At 47.4% G+C, this 17916-nt stretch overlaps 1 long non-coding RNA gene across 1 annotated transcript; it reads left to right on the forward strand.

The window, feature by feature from the left end:
* Nucleotides 1-15174: 15174 nt before the first annotated feature.
* LOC120964408 (uncharacterized) lies at nt 15175-17537 on the forward strand. The gene is made up of 3 exons (XR_005756537.3): nt 15175-15435; nt 15526-15729; nt 16930-17537. It is a non-coding gene; the product is annotated as an uncharacterized lncRNA (long non-coding RNA).
* The last annotated feature ends 379 nt before the right edge of the window (nt 17538-17916 follow it).

The raw sequence follows: 17916 nt of genomic DNA on the forward strand, positions 1-17916 counted from the left end.
CACCCACGCGCGTACGTGTGCGAGATAAACGCGCATCGCTTGGCCCCCGACCACCCACCGTAACCGGGAACTCCCTGGTATTTTCCTCGCCCTCGCTTCTACCACAGTTTTTTCCGTCATGGACGGCCCAAAGAATGTCATGCAGCTGCCTCTCCGGCCCGCCCAGGACGAAAAGCCCATTTTTTGTCATAGAAGTAGGAGCCCACCACATCTATGATGATACCGGGGTTTTTCACAATTATCGTCATAGAAGTGTCATAAGCATGACAGAAAAAATTTCATTCGGCCCAAAATGTCACGGATGTGTCTTTTTTGTAGTGTAGAGATCATAGTTGCTCATGCCATGCTTAAGTAGCTAGGAGTGGATAATGATTTATATTGGACGTCAACTTGCATTAAAATGATTGTGATGTAGTATGATGATATGGTATCCTCCTCTGAATGTTTCAAGTGGCTTGACTTGGCACATGTTCATGCATGTAGTTGAATCAAAACCAACATAGCCTCTATGATATATATATATTCATGGTGTTCATATCCTACTCATACTAGTGTTCAATGTCAATTATGCATAACGCATGTTCATGACCATTTTCGCTCTCTAGGTGGCCGCTTCTCAACCTATCTGCTAGCCTTTGCTTGTACTAAGCGAAAATACTGCTTGTGCATCAAAATATTTAAACCCAAGTTATTCCAGATGATTCCACCAAACCTACCTATATGCGGTATTACCCTACCGTTCTAAGTGAATTTGCATGTGCCACCTCTAAAAATTTCAAATGAACATTTGTTTTGTGTGCCTGGACCACTCATGGAGCGATAGGGGCAGTCAGTATCTTCCATGCTAAGTGGGTTATTCTCATGATGAGTGTTTATTCACTCATCCTTGCACGAGAGGGGCGGTAATAGGGATGATCAGTCCCGAAATAAAAAATTGCAAATAATTAAACAAAACTCCCCCAGGACCGTTGTTGGTATGGACGGTACCCGTGGATCCGGATAGCCATGGAGTGTGTTTGTTGGTGGAGGGGGAGTAAATATTTCTTTTCATTGCTTGGGAACCACCGCTAATGTGTTTAGCATGGAAGATATTGATAACTCTTGGTCGTAACGTTGACATGAAGGGTGTACCTCCCAAAATTATATTTATCTCCGTTTTAAAGCTTTGAGCTCTGGCACCTTTGCAAATACCTACTTCCCTCTGCGAAGGGACTGTCTATTAAATTTTATGTTGAGTCACCACCTTCTCAAACAAGTGCCAGACCTGAGAGCACTATTGTCATCCTCATGCATTGTGTATAGTTAATGTTGGATGCATCATGACTGAATCTTTTCTACCATGAATTACAATGTTTAGTCGCTGCTTGAACTTTGGAGGTGCTCTGCATTTATGTTTTGCGGTCTCAGAAAGGGCTAGCGAGATACCACTGCTGTCATATTGTATCATGATTGTTTTTACAAAGTGTTGGCATTTGATATATCTTATTATTGCTCTCTAGTTGATTATGCTATTGATATGAGTGAATATAATTTCTAAGAGTTATTGTTGACATGGTTAGTCATAATCTTTGCTAAAAACTTGGGTGCTACCTCAACTTATTTATGTAAACAAGAGAAAAAGAGTTAGTAAAAGTTTTTGTTTTTCACTTTCAGTTTGTCAACTGAATTGCTTGAGGACAAGCAAAGGTTTAAGCTTGGGGGAGTTGATACTCTCTGTCGTATCTACTTTTCCTAACGTTTTTTCTCTTGTTTTGGACTCTAATTTGCATGATTTGAATGAAACTAACCCGGACTGACGCTCTTTTCAGCACAACTACCTTGGTGTTGTTTTTGTGCAGAAATAAAAGTTCTCGGATTCAGACGAAACTTTTTGGAGAATTATTTTAGAATATATAAAAAATACTAGCACCAAGAACCACCGGAGGCCCCCCCTGGCTGGGCACAAGACACCAGCCCCCCTCTGGTGTTCCCTGGTGGGTTGTGCCCGCCTCGTGGCCCCGCAGACCCTAATTCCAACTCCATAAATACCTATTTTTGGAGAGAAAAATAAGAGAGGAAGTTTCATCCTATTTTCGGTCTTCGTTGCTACTTCTTGAGCTTGCGTTGGTTTTTCCCTTGAAGAGGAAAGGGTGATGCAGCAAAGTAGAGATAAATATCTCCCTCAGTTTGAGAACCAAGGTATCAATCCAGTAGGAGGTACACGCAAGTCTCCAATCTATGCACCTGCACAAACAATCAAACACTTGCACCCAATGCGATAAAGGGGTTGTCAATCCCTTCACGGTCACTTGCAAGGATAAGATCTGATAGAGATAGATGTAAAAGATTACTGAAACGTAAAACAAATAAATTGCAGCAAAGTATTTTTGGGTTTTTGGGTTTATAGATCTGAAAATATATGATGGAAAATAGACCCAGGGGCCATAGGTTTCACTAGAGGCTTCTCTCTTGAAAGAAAATAATATGGTGGGTGAACAAATTACTGTCGAGCAATTGATAGAAAATCACAAAGTTATGACGATATCCAAGGCAATGATCATGAATATAGGCATCACGTCCGTGTCAAGTAGACCGATTCCTGCCTGCATCTATGTCGGTGGAAACGACACCTATGGAATCACTGGGATCCCTTCTGCGGTTGGCGGGCACTAGGTTGTGCAAAGAGTGGGTCTAAGAGTCAGCACAAAGATTGTTTACCCAGGTTCGGTCCGCAAGGATGCGTAATACCCTAGTCCTGCTTTGGTGTATATTTGAGTGTTCTTGAGCTCTCGAACTAGCTGTGGTGTGTGCGTAGTCCAAAAGATCCGAATCCTTCTCCAGTACACCTCGGGCCTCCTTTTATAGACAAAAGGGGTTGCCACAGTGCACACAGGAGGTGGAAAGGTATACATTGGTTAAGTCTATCCTCTGGCACCGTCGAACAAACGCATTTAATGCACTACCGACATGCCCTTCTTGCTTTATCGGGGACGGCAAGGAAGCTTGTCCCAGCTGTCGCTGCCTCGCCTGGCTCCGACACGCGTCCGGGCTGATGAGGCGTTGTAGGGCAACGTTGGCTAGCTGCTGGGTTGGCGCGGTGGCAGAGTCTTCGCGAAGATCTGCATGCCACCACGTAGGTGCTTGCTGAGTTGGCCTGGAGGCCGCGCGTGGCCACGCAGGTGCCTGCCCAGCTGGTTGGGCTGGCAGCTTTATGGGAATGGCGGTGGAGTCTTGGCAGACGTGGGCCTGGCTGTGGCCCCGCAGGTGTCCTCGGCAAGGGTCTTGTCGGGGCCCCGGCAAGGGTCTTGCCGTGGCATCGCGGTCATCCTCGGCAAGGATCTTGCGGGGGGTCTCGTGGATTTCCTCGGCAAGGATCTTGCCGAGGATCGTCGTCTTCTGGTCCTCATCTGATCTTGTGTGCTTATGATCTTCACAAAGATCTGCATGCCACCATGGAGGTGCCTCCCGAGCCTTGGTTCCAATGTGGTTGATGGTGTTGGAACCCTTGGGCTCAAGGGTGGCGCGCTCTGCTGGCGTTGGGCAAGTTGCCCCGGCAAGGCTCTTGCCGGGGCTGCGGAGGCTACCCCGGCAAGGGTCTTGCTGGGGGAGTCCACCTTGCCATCTTGCTCTTTGTGTCTCTGGTCTTGGTGTTGCTTTGCTCGTCTTGTGTCTTTGGCTTCCCTCCTCTGCCCTACTTAGTGTGGCCGCGGGCGCGACTCTGACTGCCCGTGCACAAGTAAAGGGGTAAAAAAGGGGCCCCCACTTTTGTACACCGACAGGAGCCCCCGGGCCTGGGTCACACATAAGCGCAACACATAGTTGGGCTAGGCCCAGAATGGTGCGCGGGCAGGCTGGGCGGAGTTTTACCGCAGTAACTCCTTCGCTCGCTGCGCTTCCCCACAACCTGCGTTGAATGCGCGACGTGGAGGGTCATGCGTGACGTGGGGGTCATGCGTGTGGCGGTTCCTGGGAAGAGCGGCTCCTCCAGGCCATGAGCGCCAACTTCCAGAAGCTCCAGGCGCTTCACCGTGCCCGCCTGGACAAGGCCATGTCTAGGATGGCGGCAGTGGACAAGGCGGAGGCGGGCCTCGAGACGCAGGCTTGGTTCCGCCAGGCCTGTGAGGAACTGAAGACCGCCCAGGATCTGCTGGCCGAGTGCAAGCAGGAGCTTGTCCTGAAGCAGGCCGATGTCGAGAAGGCCCAGGAGGCGTCGAAAGAATAGGCCGCCAAGGACGAGGCCGCTCGGCACCAGCACTAGGCCGTGCTGAACTCCCAGGAGGAGGACCTTGCCGCTCGTGAGGAGAAGCTCGCCGCCACACTCTGCGGCAAGGATGAGGAGATCGAGAAGCTCGTCGCGCAGCGGACCCAGGAGCTGGAGCAGAAGCACAAGGAGGCGCTCGATGCCCAGGCATTGGTCCATGCCGGCAAGGTGAAGGAGCTGGAGATGGAGCGGGATGGGCTAAAGGAATAGGCCCTGAAGCTGGCGAAGGAGAAGGACACGCTCCACGATGCTCTGGTGGAGGCACAGGCCGCAGTCCTCAGCAAGGCTGAGCAGCTCTCCAAGGCCAACGACTCCATCAAAGACCTGAAGCTGAAGCTAGAGGGTCTTGAGGGGACGCTTTCGGAGGTGAGGGCCCGGGAGGAGACCCTGACCAAGGGCCTGGAGGAGGAGAGGCAACTGCGGAGGAATGTCGCCGCCAACCACGAGGATTACGTGAAGGGCGAAAACCTCTGGATCAGCCGCCTCGCCGATGTCGCCGGCAGGATCACCACGAAGCTGGCTGCCATGGGGATGCCAAACGTGAGGTACGCCCCGGAGCCAAACGTGACTCCCTGTTCTTTGAGGGCGTTCTCGGAGCCCTGGAGCAGTTCTGCTCCAACAGGGCGACCTCTCTAGCCAATGAGGCCCGGAGGCTTTGCCGGGATGCCATGACCAAGGCCCTCACCAAGGTGGCGTACTGGAACCCCAACCTCGACTTCGACGCCGCGCTGGAAAGCTTGCCGGAGGGTGTGGACCTTGCGGCGCTCGAGGAGCGTATCGAGCCCGTCATCAGCCGCGTCGACGGAGTTTGGAGGATAGAGGACCAGCGCGGGGACTAGGCACCCCGTTTCTTATCGCCGTTGCGAGTTCAAGACCAAGACGATTTTAGCTTAAGTTAGAACTGCAGTGATTATTTGATGTAATATAAATCTGCAATATTTTAGTATCACGCATGCTATCTTCCCGTTAGATCTTTCTTTGTACGTTTGCACCCTACGGTTGTCGAGATAAGGCTGCCGGCGCGGACACCCATGCCGTGGTGCTTTGAGGACGGATCCTTAGCACCTTGCCGGAAGGGCGCTTGCTGCCGGGCAGGCCACCTTGCCGCTGCTAGCGCGGTCGCTTGAACTATCGAGCGGACTCGAAACAAGACAAGAGCACTGCTAGTAGCGGGTAGGCCACCTTGCCGTTCTCAGTGCGACCACATGAATTGTCGAGCGAACTCGAGACAGAGACAAGGGCGTTGCCAATAGCGGAAGGGTCCCATTGCGTGCAGGTTTCCCTTACAAGGAGCGAGATCTTTCGGGGAGGACAGACTTATATAAATTAAAATAGCCAAAATTTCGCATGACTTAGCTTTTCGGGGCCATGCGGATGGCCGTCGAGGCCGCGGATGACACCAGAGGGCGGTCGATCGACGTCGCCCTCTCCCTTCGAGCCATCCTCATGGAAGAGTCGCCGCGTCGGCTCCAAAGCCAGATTTCCATGGCCTGCGCCCCCTACCTGGCGCGCCAAAGATGTTAGTGGAAACGACACCTATGGAATCACTGGGATCCCTTCTGCGGTTGGCGGGCGTGGGGTTGTGCAAAGAGCGGGTCTGGTAGCCAGCACAAAGATCGTTTACCCAGGTTCGGGCCGCAAGGATGCGTAATACCCTAGTCCTGCTTTGGTGTATATTTGAGTGTTCTTGAGCTCTCGAACTAGCTGTGGTGCGTGCGTAGTCCAAAAGATCTGAATCCTTATCCAGTACGCCTCGGGCCTCCTTTTATAGACAAAAGGGGTTGCCACAGTGGCACACAGGAGGTGGAAAGGTATACAATGGTTCAGTCTATCCTCTGGCACCGTCGGACAAACGCATTTAATGCACTGCCCACGTGCCCTTCTTGCTTTATCGGGGACGACAAGGAAGCTCGTCCCAGCTGCCGCCACCTCGCCTGGCTCCGACGCATGTCCGGGCTGATGAGGCGTTGTAGGGCCACGTTGGCTGGCTGCTGGGCTGGCGCGGTGGCAGAGTCTTCGCGAAGATCTGCATGCCACCACGTAGGTGCTTGCTAAGTTGGCCTGGAGGCCGCGCGTCGGCATGTAGGTGCCTGCCCAGCTGGTTGGGCTGGCAGCTGTATGGGAACGGCGGTGGAGTCTTGGTAGATGTGGGCCTGGCTGTGGCCCCGCAGGTGTCCTCGACAAGGGTCTTGCCGGGGCCCCGGCAAGGGTCTTGCCGTGGCATCGCGGTCGTCCCCGGCAAGGATCTTGCCGGGGGTCTCGTGGATTTCCTCGGCAAGGATCTTGCCGAGGATCATCGTCTTCTGGTCCTCATCTGATCTTGTGTGCTTATGATCTTCACAAAGATCTGCATGCCACCATGGAGGTGCCTCCCGAGCCTTGATTCCAATGTGGTTGATGGTGTTGGAACCCTTGGGCTCAAGGGTGGCGCGCTCTGCTGGCATTGGGCAAGTTGCCCCGGCAAGGCTCTTGCCGGGGCTGCGGAGGTTGCCCTGGCAAGGGTCTTGCCGGCGGAGTCCACCTCACCCTCTTGCTCTTTGTGTCTCTGGTCTTGGCGTTGCCTTGCTCGTCTTGTGTCTTTGGCTTCCCTCCTCTGCCCTACTTAGTGTGACCGCGGGCGCGGCTCTGACTGCCCGTGCACAAGTAAAGGGGTAAAAAAGGGGCCCCCACTTTTGTACACTGACAATCTACTACTATTACTCCACACATCGACTCCTATCCTGCATGCATCTAGAGTATTAAGTTCATAAGAAAGGAGTAACACCTTAAGTAAGATGACATGATGTAGAGGGATAAACTCAAGAAATATGATGAAAACCCCATCTTTTTACCCTTGATGGCAACAATACAATACGTGCCTCGCTACCCCTACTATGTCACTGGGTGAGGACACCGCAGGATTGAACCCAAAACTAAGCACCTCTCCCATTGCAAGAAGAAGCAATCGAGTTGGCCAAACCAAACCGATAATTCAAAGATAAATACAAAGATATTTGAGCATGCATATAGGAATTCAGAAAAGACGCAAATAATATTCATAGAAAATCTGATCATAAATCCACAATTCATCGGATCTCGACAAACACACTGCAAAAGAATATTACATCGGATAGAACTCTAAGAACATCAAGGAGAACATGGTATTGAAGATCATAGAGAGACAAGAAGCTATCTAGCTACTAGTTATGGACCCGTAGGTCTATGGTAAACTACTCACGCTTCATCGGAAGGGCAATAGAGTTGATGCTGATTCCCTCCATGATCGAATCCCCCTCCGACAGGGTGCCGGAAAAGGCCCCAAGATGGGATCTCACGGGTACAGAAGGTTACGGCGGCGGAAAAGTATTTCGATGGACGCTTCTGGTTGTTTGGGAATATTTGTGGAGCGAAGATTAGGGTTAGGAGGTCTACGGGGGGGCCCACAAGCCTAGGGGCGCGCCCCTAGGGCTTGTGGCCTCCCCATAGGTCTTCTGGCCTCCTCTCCGACTCTCCTATGTGTCTTCTGGTCCAAGAAAAATCATCGCGAACGTTTTATTCCATTTGGACTCCGTTTGATATTCCTTTTCTGTAAAACTCAAAAACAAGGAAAAAGCAGAAACTGGCACTGGGCTCTAGGTCAATAAATTAGTCCTAAAAGCAATATAAAATAGCATATTAATGCATATAAAACATCCAAAACAGGTAATATAATAGCATGGAACAATAAAAAGTTATAGATACATTCGAGACGTATCATTCATCATCATCAACCCTCCTTCATCACCAATTCCATGATGCTCCCCATCGGGAGTGAGTAATTCCTTCGTAGGCTCGCTGGTCGGTGAGGAGTTGGATGAGATTCATCACGTAATCGAATTAGTTTTGTTAGGGCTTGATCCCTAGTATCCACTATGTTCTGAGATTGATGTTGTTATGACTTTCTTATGCTTAATGCTTGTCAATAGGGCCCAAGTGCCATGATTTCAGATCTGAACCGTTTATGTTTTCATCATTATATCTATGTTCTAGATCCGATGTTGCAAGTCATTTTCACCTATTAGGTGTTATGATCCGTAAACCCCGGTGTGACAGTAATTGGGATACTTTCCGGTGATGATCGTAGTTTGAGGAGTTCATGTATTCACTATATGTTAATGCTTTGTTCCAGTTCTCTATTAAAAGGAGGCCTTAATATCCCTTAGTTTCTTCATGGACCCCGCTGCCACAGGAGGGTAGGACAAAAGATGTCATACAAGTTCTTTCCATAAGCACGTATGACTATCTACGAAATACATGCCTACATTATATTTATGAACTGGAGCTAGTTTTGTATCAGCCTAGATTATGACTGTTATATGATGAATATCATCCAACAAATCCACTGATCCAATGCCTACGATTTTTTCACATACTGTTCTTGCTAAGTTACTATTGCTATTGCTACTGTTACAACTGCTACAAAACTGTTACTGTTGTTCTATCGTTACTATTACCACTGCTATCAAAACTATCATATTACTGTGCTACTGATCACTTTGCTGCAGATATTTAATCTCCAGGTGTTGTTGAATTGACAACTCAACTGCTAATACTTGCAAATATTCTTTGGCTCCCCTTGTGCTGAATCTATAAATTTGGGCTGAATACTCTACCCTCGAAAACTGTTGCGATCCCCTATACTTGTGGGTTATCAGTAGGCTGCTCCGAAAGTTGCCCTTCTAGACGGGATTCTTCATCGATTTTGTCCCCGATTGTTCCCACGGGATCCTTGGCTCATAATGAAGGGATTAGGAGAAGATAAGGCTCATCTTGAGCCCTTGGATGACCACATCGATGGAGGAGATACCGGGAGGCCTTCATATAAGCACCATCAACCCTAGCCGCCGTCACTCACGCTCCATCAACATTCATTTATCCACGCAGCTGTCATCCATCTCCATTGTCGCTCCAAGCCCACCTTTGTGACACTTCCGTCTCGACCGTGCACTAATCATACACGCAAATGCGCACGATCAAGATCAGACACTCACGGGAAGATATCACAACACAACTCTAGACACAAATTCAAACATAAGGCTTTACATTACAAGCCAAGGCCATGAAGGCTCCTATACATAAGTCAGGGAAAGCAACAATATCCGAGTATAGACATAAATAAACAAGTTTTCCTTAAGAAGGCTAGCAAAACGATGACATCTAGATCAAAAAGGCGCAAGCCTCCTACCTGGGGCCTCCTAACTACTCCTGGTCGTCGGTGGTCTCCACGTAGTAGTAAGCTCCATCGGTGTAGTAGTAGGCATCGGCGGGATCAACTGGTTCCTGGGCTCCGTTATCTGATAGTAGCAACTGGCCAAAGGGGAAAAGGTAGCAAAGCAAACATGAGTACTCATCCAAAGTACTCGCAAGACTTACATCAGATCTATGCTAAGTACGCATGAGTATCAAAGGGAAGGGGCTATATTTGTGGACTATACTGCAGAATTGCCAGAATAGAGGGGAAGGCCTCGCCTAATGAAGACTAGCATCTTGCAGCAACAAAAGAGAGTAGAGTAACATATCTTATAGTAACAAGTAAATAATAGCAACACCTAGAGATCCTTCCTCGTCTACCCCGCGAGGAAGCGATCCCGGAGCCATCATATCAGTTTAGTGCAACAAGTATCCAGTTCTAGTTGTAGTAGATCGGGACACAACTCCGAGCGTTCATTACCATGGACACAGCTATTTGAATAGATTACTTCCCTGCAAGGGTGCACCAACTTACCCAACACGCTCAATTAACTCCAGCCAGACACACTTTTCCTGGTCATGCTCGACCTCGGCTGATCGACACATCGTAGTCCGACCTAGGCTCAACAGAGAGGCCAGCACACCGGTCTAAATCCTAAGTGCGAAGGGGTCATGGGCCTATCATCCTAAGCACTTGATGTGGAGTGGTACCGATCTTTCATGACTGGAGCGGTTCCCGCGAAGAACATGATGAACACATGAAGAACACAAGAGGGGAACCAAGAGGAAACACTCAAATTGACTTGATCCAATCACACATGTGCTAGATCCACATACACAAAGAGGAATGCACGATCCAAATCCAACAAAGGATGATACAAATGGTAGCTAGTTCTTCCCAATTTGTGAGGAGATGAGGTCTTCAATCCGAGATGGATCTTCCCTAGACGAGGTCTTGAATCCACTTGAGGGATCTTCTCCTAGGAGGCCTTGATCTCCAAAGGAGTAGGGGTAAAAGTGGATGAGCAAAGCTCTGTCTCCAAAATGAGCTATCACAATGCTAACCCTAAAACGTTGGGGGAGAAGGAGTATATATAGTCTAGGGGGGCGAAAGGGTACATGGGCTTCGGACCGTTACTATGCGTAGATAGAGGGGGCCGGATGTCCGGGCCTTCGAGAGGGAGGCGGATGTCCGAGCCATGGGGGCCAGATGTCCGGGGCCTGACTTCGGGTGGTTCAGTTGCGTTCTATGATGGACAAGCCGGATTTCCAGGCTAGTGCCAAATGTCTGTGCCAGTCGGGCCGGATGTCCAGGCCCTGAAGCCTTGGCTGCTGGCCTTCTGTTGGGCTGCACTCTCCAGGGGCTGGATGTCCAGGTCCTGGAGACTTCTCCGGTTCCTTCCGGTGGTCCTCTTCATCCGTGCACTTGGGGGCTTGTCTGTCTTCACGAGCATCTCCGAGGGGGTGTTTTTCATACCTAATCACACATAGCATTCCAGCTTTAGGTAGTAGCCATGTCTCACGTGGGTCATACGGAATATCACTAAGGAGAGATGTCACCTCGGTCTCGAGAGCTCTTGCACGTGCTCGTGTCATCGGTCCACTTGGCACTTGGGGAGACGTAGTTAGGTCCATCGGGATGACCATCGGATGCTCCGCATCATCTCCCCCCCTTGGGAAAGATCAGACCTTGGATCGAAAACTTCATCACCATGGTAGGGAGAGAGATCCTTGACGTTGAAGATATCACTCATGTTGTACTTGTTGCGCGGTATGTCGATCTTGTATGCATTGTTGTTGTAGCATGCGGTCACCTTGAAGGGGTCATCGGCTTGAGGTACTAACTTGGACATGCGTTCATTGGGGAAGCGGTCCTTGCGAAGGTGTAGCCACACAAGATTGCTAATGTTGAATATGATGGGTTGCTTGTTGATGTTGAGCTTGGTCGCGAGGCGGTGTACTTGGCGCTTGATGGTGTGCCTTGTATCTTTGTGTACCTTCTTGAGATAGCTTGCTCGTGCACTCGCATCCATGTTGATGCGCTCTTGTAGAGTTAGCGGTAGAATGTCCAATGGGGACAATGGGTTGAAACTGTAGACGACCTCGAAGGGGGACTTGCCGGTAGTCGAATGTCTTGCGTGGTTGTAGGCGTACTCGGCGATGGGTAAGCATTCCTCCAACCCCTTGATGTTCTTCTTAATCAACACTCATAGGAGAGTAGATAGCATCCGATTTGTGACCTCCGTTTGGCCGTCGGTTTGTGGATGGTATGCCGAAGAGAATAGGAGCTTGATTCCAAACTTGGCGCGTAGTGTCTTCCAAAAGTAGCTAAGGAACTTGACATCGCGGTCCGACACGATAGTCTTGGGCACTCCATGTAGATGCAAGATTTCCCTACAAAAGAGATTCGCAACATGTGAAGCATCGTCTATCTTGTTGCATGGAAAAAAATGTGCCATCTTGGAGAAACGGTCCACAACAACAAATAAGAAATCTTTGCCATTTTGTGTTCTCGGCAAACCAAGCACAAAGTCCATACTAATATCTTCCCATGGGTGATACGGAATAGGAAGAGGCATATAGAGACCATGGGATTGAACTTTAGACTTGGCTTTGCAACATGTAGAGCAACGATTGGTGTAGCGGGAGACGTCACGAAACATCTTTGGCCAAAATTAGTTGTTGGAGAGCGTGGTGTATGTCTTGTTTCGGCCAAAATGTCCCATAAGTCCTCCACCATAAAGCTTGCTAGTCCGCATGAGGTAGCCATCTTTGAGATAATATCGATCCCAAAATGTTTTTGCTTTGCACTTAGCATAAGGTGTAGCAAAGGAGACATCATGCACATACAAGTCTTTTATGTGGTATGACATTCAACTCAAGTTGAGTTACAAGCATGCATTTGCGGGATAAAGCGTCCGCCACAACATTTTCCTTACCCTTGATATACTTGATAACATAAGGAAATGACTCAATGAACTCACTCCATTTGGCATGTCGCTTATTCAATTTTGTTTGACCTTTAAGGTATTTAAGCGTCTCATGATCCGTATGGATGACAAATCCACGAGGGCGAAGATAATGTTCCCACACACGCAAGGCTCTCACAAAAGCATATAGTTCTTTGTCATAGATGGGGTAGTTAAGTTGTGCTCCGGAAAGCTTCTCACTAAAGTAAGCTATCGGGCGCTTCTCTTGCATCAAGACACCTCCTATGCCATTACCACTAGCGTCACAATGCACTTCTAAAGTTTTATCAAAATTGGATAATGCAAGCAATGGAGCATGTGTAAGAAAATTCTTAAGTTCATGAAATGCGGTATCTTGGGATGGTCCCCAAACAAATGGTGCATTCTTCTTACTCAAGGCATGCAATGGTGATGCAATAGTGCTAATGTCCTTAATGAAACGATGATAGAATCCGGCTAAGCCAAGGAAGCTACGCACTTGTTGCAAGTTGGTTGGTTGTGGCCAAGTTTTAATAGCATCATATTTAGCTTCATCTACATGAACACCCTTAGAAGACACAACAAAACCCAAGAAAACAAGCTTGTCAACACCAAATGTGCATTTATCCATATTAGCATCAATGCGCCCATTTCTAAGAGTTTGCAAAAAGTATCTAAGATGGGTGACATGATCTTCTAGAGATTCACTAAACACAAGTATATCATCAAAGTAGACGACAACAAATATGCCAATGTATTTGCGAAGAACATAATGCACCACACACATAAAGGTGCCGTGTGCTTCGGATAAGCCCATAGGCATAACTAACCAATCATACAAGCCAAACTTGGTTTTGAAAGCGGTTTTCCATTCATCACCTTCTTGAATGCGGATTTGGTAATAGCCACTTTTAAGATCAATTTTTTAGAAAATTGTGGCTCCGCTAAGCTCGTCGAGCATATCATCAAGGCATGGAATGGGATGCCTATAGCAACGGTGATAGAATTTATGGGACGACAATCGAAACACATGTGAAAAGTACCATCCCTCTTAGGCGCAAGAATAACCAGAATGGCACAAGGACTCAAGCTTTCACGTACATGCCATTGTCAATGAGGTGTTATACTTGCCTTTGTATTTCCTTGGTTTCTTTGGGGTTGACGCGGTAGGGTGCCTTGTTCGGTAACGGTGCCCTAAGGATGAGGTCGATTTGGTGTTCAATGCCACGTACTGGAGGTAGTCCCGGAGGTAGCTCATCGGGAAAGACGTCCGCGAACTCCTGCAATAGATTAGACAACACTAAAGGTAGCTGGTGAGAGGTGTTAGTTCTTGCCGCTTCATCCTTGCACACTAGGACATAGTGCATAACACTGATGGGTTCTCACACAGTTCTCTCATCTCTCTTTTGGTAGCTAAAAGCACTAAGTTTTTCTTGTCGCTCATTGTGGAGGCACTCAATTTGGGATTGTGGCTCTCACTCTCTTTTTGGTGGCTCACTCTCTCACTATTCTTTGCATGATGAGTGGATGCTTGCTTGTCGGCGATCACTTGACTTGGTGACATAGATCGTAGAACTTACTCCTTGCTATAGTGATTGGTTCGCCCATTGTGGATGACGTCGCGGTCGAATTGCCAAGGTTGTCCAAGTAGGAGGTGGCAAACAAACATGGGAACCACATCACACTCCAAGGTGTCTTAGTATGTGCCAATCTTGAAAGAGACTTGAACGGTGTGCTCCACTTGAATGGTGCCGGAGTCGCTAAGCCATTGGACCTTGTAGGGACGAGGATGCTTCATCTTGACCAACTGTAGCTTGGAACATAGCTCTTCACTTTTCAAATTGTGGCAACTTCCTCCGTCGATGATGACCTTCATGGCACGTCCATTGATGCCCTCTTTGGTGTGGAAGATGTGGCAATGTTGGTCTTCGTCTTGTTGGTGCTGAAGTGTCAAGACCTTGGAGACAACGAGAGTGGGGCTCGAATCATTGTCACAAAAGACTTGGTCATCTTCATCTTCATTTACTCGTCGGTGCATGGCCATGTGCTCTTCCATTTCTTCCTCACTCATCGAGTCATAGGTGTCGTCATCGTTTGGCGATCATGGTGCGCTGTATTGGGAACTCAAATGGCTTGTGGCCTCGACCTTGACATGTGAAGCATTTGATGGAACTTGTCCTGATGGTCTCGTCCGGTGGAGTTGTTGATGATGAAGCTCTCGGCTTGAAGTTGCTTGTAGTAGGAGGACGACTTGAATATGTCAAAGTTTTCTTGTAACTTCACTTTGTCGCCATTGCTTAGTGTAGATTTCGTCGAGGTAGAAGGCGTCATAGTCGTTGAAGCTTGGTTGTATGAATCGTAGGTCTTGGAAGAGTACTTGGTGTATTTGTAATCATCTTGCACTTGTCGCTCCGCCTTGGTAGCTTGGTGCACTAGCTCGAGGAGGTTGGAATAAGGTTGGAAGTCGGCACTCTTCTTGATAGGATGGTTGAGGCCATTCAAGAATCATGCCATGGTTTGTTCCTCATTAAGAACAGTAAAACTGAGCCTAATCCCTGCCCTCTCACGAATTAGGCATTTCTGTCCGTTTGATTTCGTTTGTTAAACGTCCTGGCCGTCCGATCTAAAGTTAACACCATGTTGGCTGCGAACTGGGCCTATCGCCGCAAGGGCAGCTACTCCCGTAGCTATTTTGAATCCATGTTGTTAATTGGGCCATCTTTTCCTGCTCGGCCCAACGCAGCGAAGGCCCTCTCCTACAAGCGCTCCCCTTTCCGTAAAAGAAAAAAAACTCGCTCCACACAAGAACGAATCAAGGGCGGTTGAGAGGATGCGACGAGCGGTCGAACGAGAGCGGATGCGGCGGCCGCTCGATTCAGGCAAAGCAGGCGACCTACGGTGGGATCGTGCCGACGCGCGAGCGAATCCAGCCTACGATTCACTCACGAGCGAATCTAGCGTGAGGGGATCAAGCAGAAACGCCTGATGCGGGTGAACCGAGGACCGGTCGATCCAGCCGTCGGCCGATCCGCCTGCAAGGTATGGAGGTGTGGGGGACTCGGGCGATTATGGCGCATTATCTCGTGGAAACTGCTCCACCCAGCCTTGATTAACACAATCATACTTCAGTTTTGAATCAGGCATTCATGTCTCGGGGCGACCTCTCGTTTGCACACTTCAGTTTCCAACTGATGCGTGTATATATGCTTCCTCCCCGGCCACTCTTCGCTCACCCTCTCTACTCCAGCAGCACAAAATATTCAAGATCATGTTAGGGTAGATCTCCCTGTGTTCTTCCTTATGCGTATGTGTTGTGGAGATTGCTGCCCCAAGGTGAGCAGATCAAATCTTATTTTGTAGTATCCGATCAGTTCTTATATATGATAAATATGGTGAATACCAATTCTTCGGTTTTCATCAAGATCTGAGAATGGCATATTTTCCAGCCTCCATGTGAAAATTTGTTTAACTTTCAATTTATTCAGTTTGGTACTTTTGTCCGTTCAAAGTTTATGTGTTAATCTGGGTAAGTAACTGTTTACTTGTACTACAATCGATGCTAATTAAGCTAAAGGTTTTATCAGTTGGTAGCACGTCGAATTGTTTTTTAAAAGCAGTAACAGGCACATATGAACTTGAAAACAGAAACTAATATAATGGTCATGGTTTCATCCTCTCTGATGACTCATGAATCTTAAGATATTTTGAGTCATAAGAGGAGCTAACCGTAGCTTCCATTTTAGTGTTATATACAAGTATGCCATCTTAGGTGAAACAAGTAGATAGGATACTATTTTCTGTCCTTCTGTGTTCTCCTAAAATTTGTTCAGGACATTGTGAACTAAATAACTAACATATCTATTTTGAAAGAATGTAGGATCCATTTCCATTTTTCCTGATGGTGCATTTTTTTACTGTCCTAAATTTCGTCAGAGTTTCTTTCATGAAATTTAGGCCTGACATATTTCTACTTAATATTACCGATTGTTCATTTCAATGCAATGCAGTTGTTTTGACTATTTGTATGCTTTATTTTTTTTGCGGGGTGACTATTTATATGATTTACATGCACACACAAAAATCAACGGACGATCCTATCGGAACTTAATGATTTTCAGAACCTAATTAGACCGGACTTGTACAAGAACAACACTTGGGAACCTAGAATGCCGGTTGTAAGCTCGCCCACCTGTGTTTGATCCACATGGCTCCAATCACTTGAAATTTTCTGAAACTTTTGTTGCTTCTAGGTAAACGAGTGGCGATTTGTTGGCTCGATCGCATGGTTGTAAGCTCGTTTACCCATGTTTGACCCACAAGGGTGCATCATTTGTACCTAACAACGTACCCATAAGGAAGGGAACTTTCCTCTTCAACCACATTTTTTTGTGTGTTTCCAGTCACTTGCATGAATGAAGTTTGCCTGGTGAAAATATGGTACAGTTTTTTTTGTGTGTGATGTGTTTTGTTGCTTATGAAGGGGAGCAGCATGGGTTCTGAAAGGCTGAAAATTATACAACTACATTTATGCAGCTTTTAACCCTGTTACCAAGGTTCACATGGATTTAAGTGTTTTTTCCTCACTTTGAACAAGCTGAAAACATCAAGTTCACCTTCGAGCAGAAGATGATGTGTTTTGGCTTGAGAAAAAATTGGCGTGGCAGACGATATAACTCCAATCAAGACTGAACCTCAAATGTCTGCTTACGAACAGATGTAGGAGCATTTGACATTTATTCACCTTGGAGCAGAAGATGGTGTTTTTGGCTTGAGAAAAAAATTGAGGTGGCTGACGATATAACTCCAATCAAGGCTGAACTTAAATGATCTCCTTAAGAACAGATAGAGCAGCATTTGACATTTCTTAAAGCTTAACCTTTTACTGGTGGTGTGGCAGGGGGCTAGATCAAAATTTTGTTGACGTATAGTTGTTACTTTTCAAAGGTCTCTTGTATTTGTGTGCTTGATTTGGCAGTACGGCCTGTAAAAAAGACATGTGCAATGTTTGATAATGTGTTTTGGAGCCTCTCACTTCGTAAGCAAACTAATTGCAGGTATTTATTTTTCATAAAGGCCGGAGTGAGCTTTGTGTCTATGAGATTGCATGATACATATTTGGCATGGAAAATTTGTAGCATTAATTCATCTCAAGGAGTCTATTATAACTATATATAGTTACTACTTTTCAATTAGTATCTTGCGCTCCGAATTTTGATATTCAGTTTCTGGTAATTGTAACTTCAATGTTTTGCAATTCCTCCAAGTATAGTCCCAAAGCTTACCATTCTTGTTAATAATACATTGAGCGATTTGGTAATACTAACTATCATTATATTGTAACATGGATGGGCGCAGCAACGCGCGCCTTTGATGATCTAGTATTCCATGACATTGGCTCGGATCATGGAAATCTCCATTTCCTTGTAGTACTCTTCAACGGGCTTGGTGCCTTGCTTGAGGAGTTGCAATTTCTTGAAGAGATCTCGACTATAATATGTTGGCACAAAGCACGCTCGCATG

Source organism: Aegilops tauschii, chromosome 5, assembly GCF_002575655.3.
Source record: "Aegilops tauschii subsp. strangulata cultivar AL8/78 chromosome 5, Aet v6.0, whole genome shotgun sequence".
In the NCBI taxonomy this organism is placed as follows: domain Eukaryota; kingdom Viridiplantae; phylum Streptophyta; class Magnoliopsida; order Poales; family Poaceae; genus Aegilops; species Aegilops tauschii.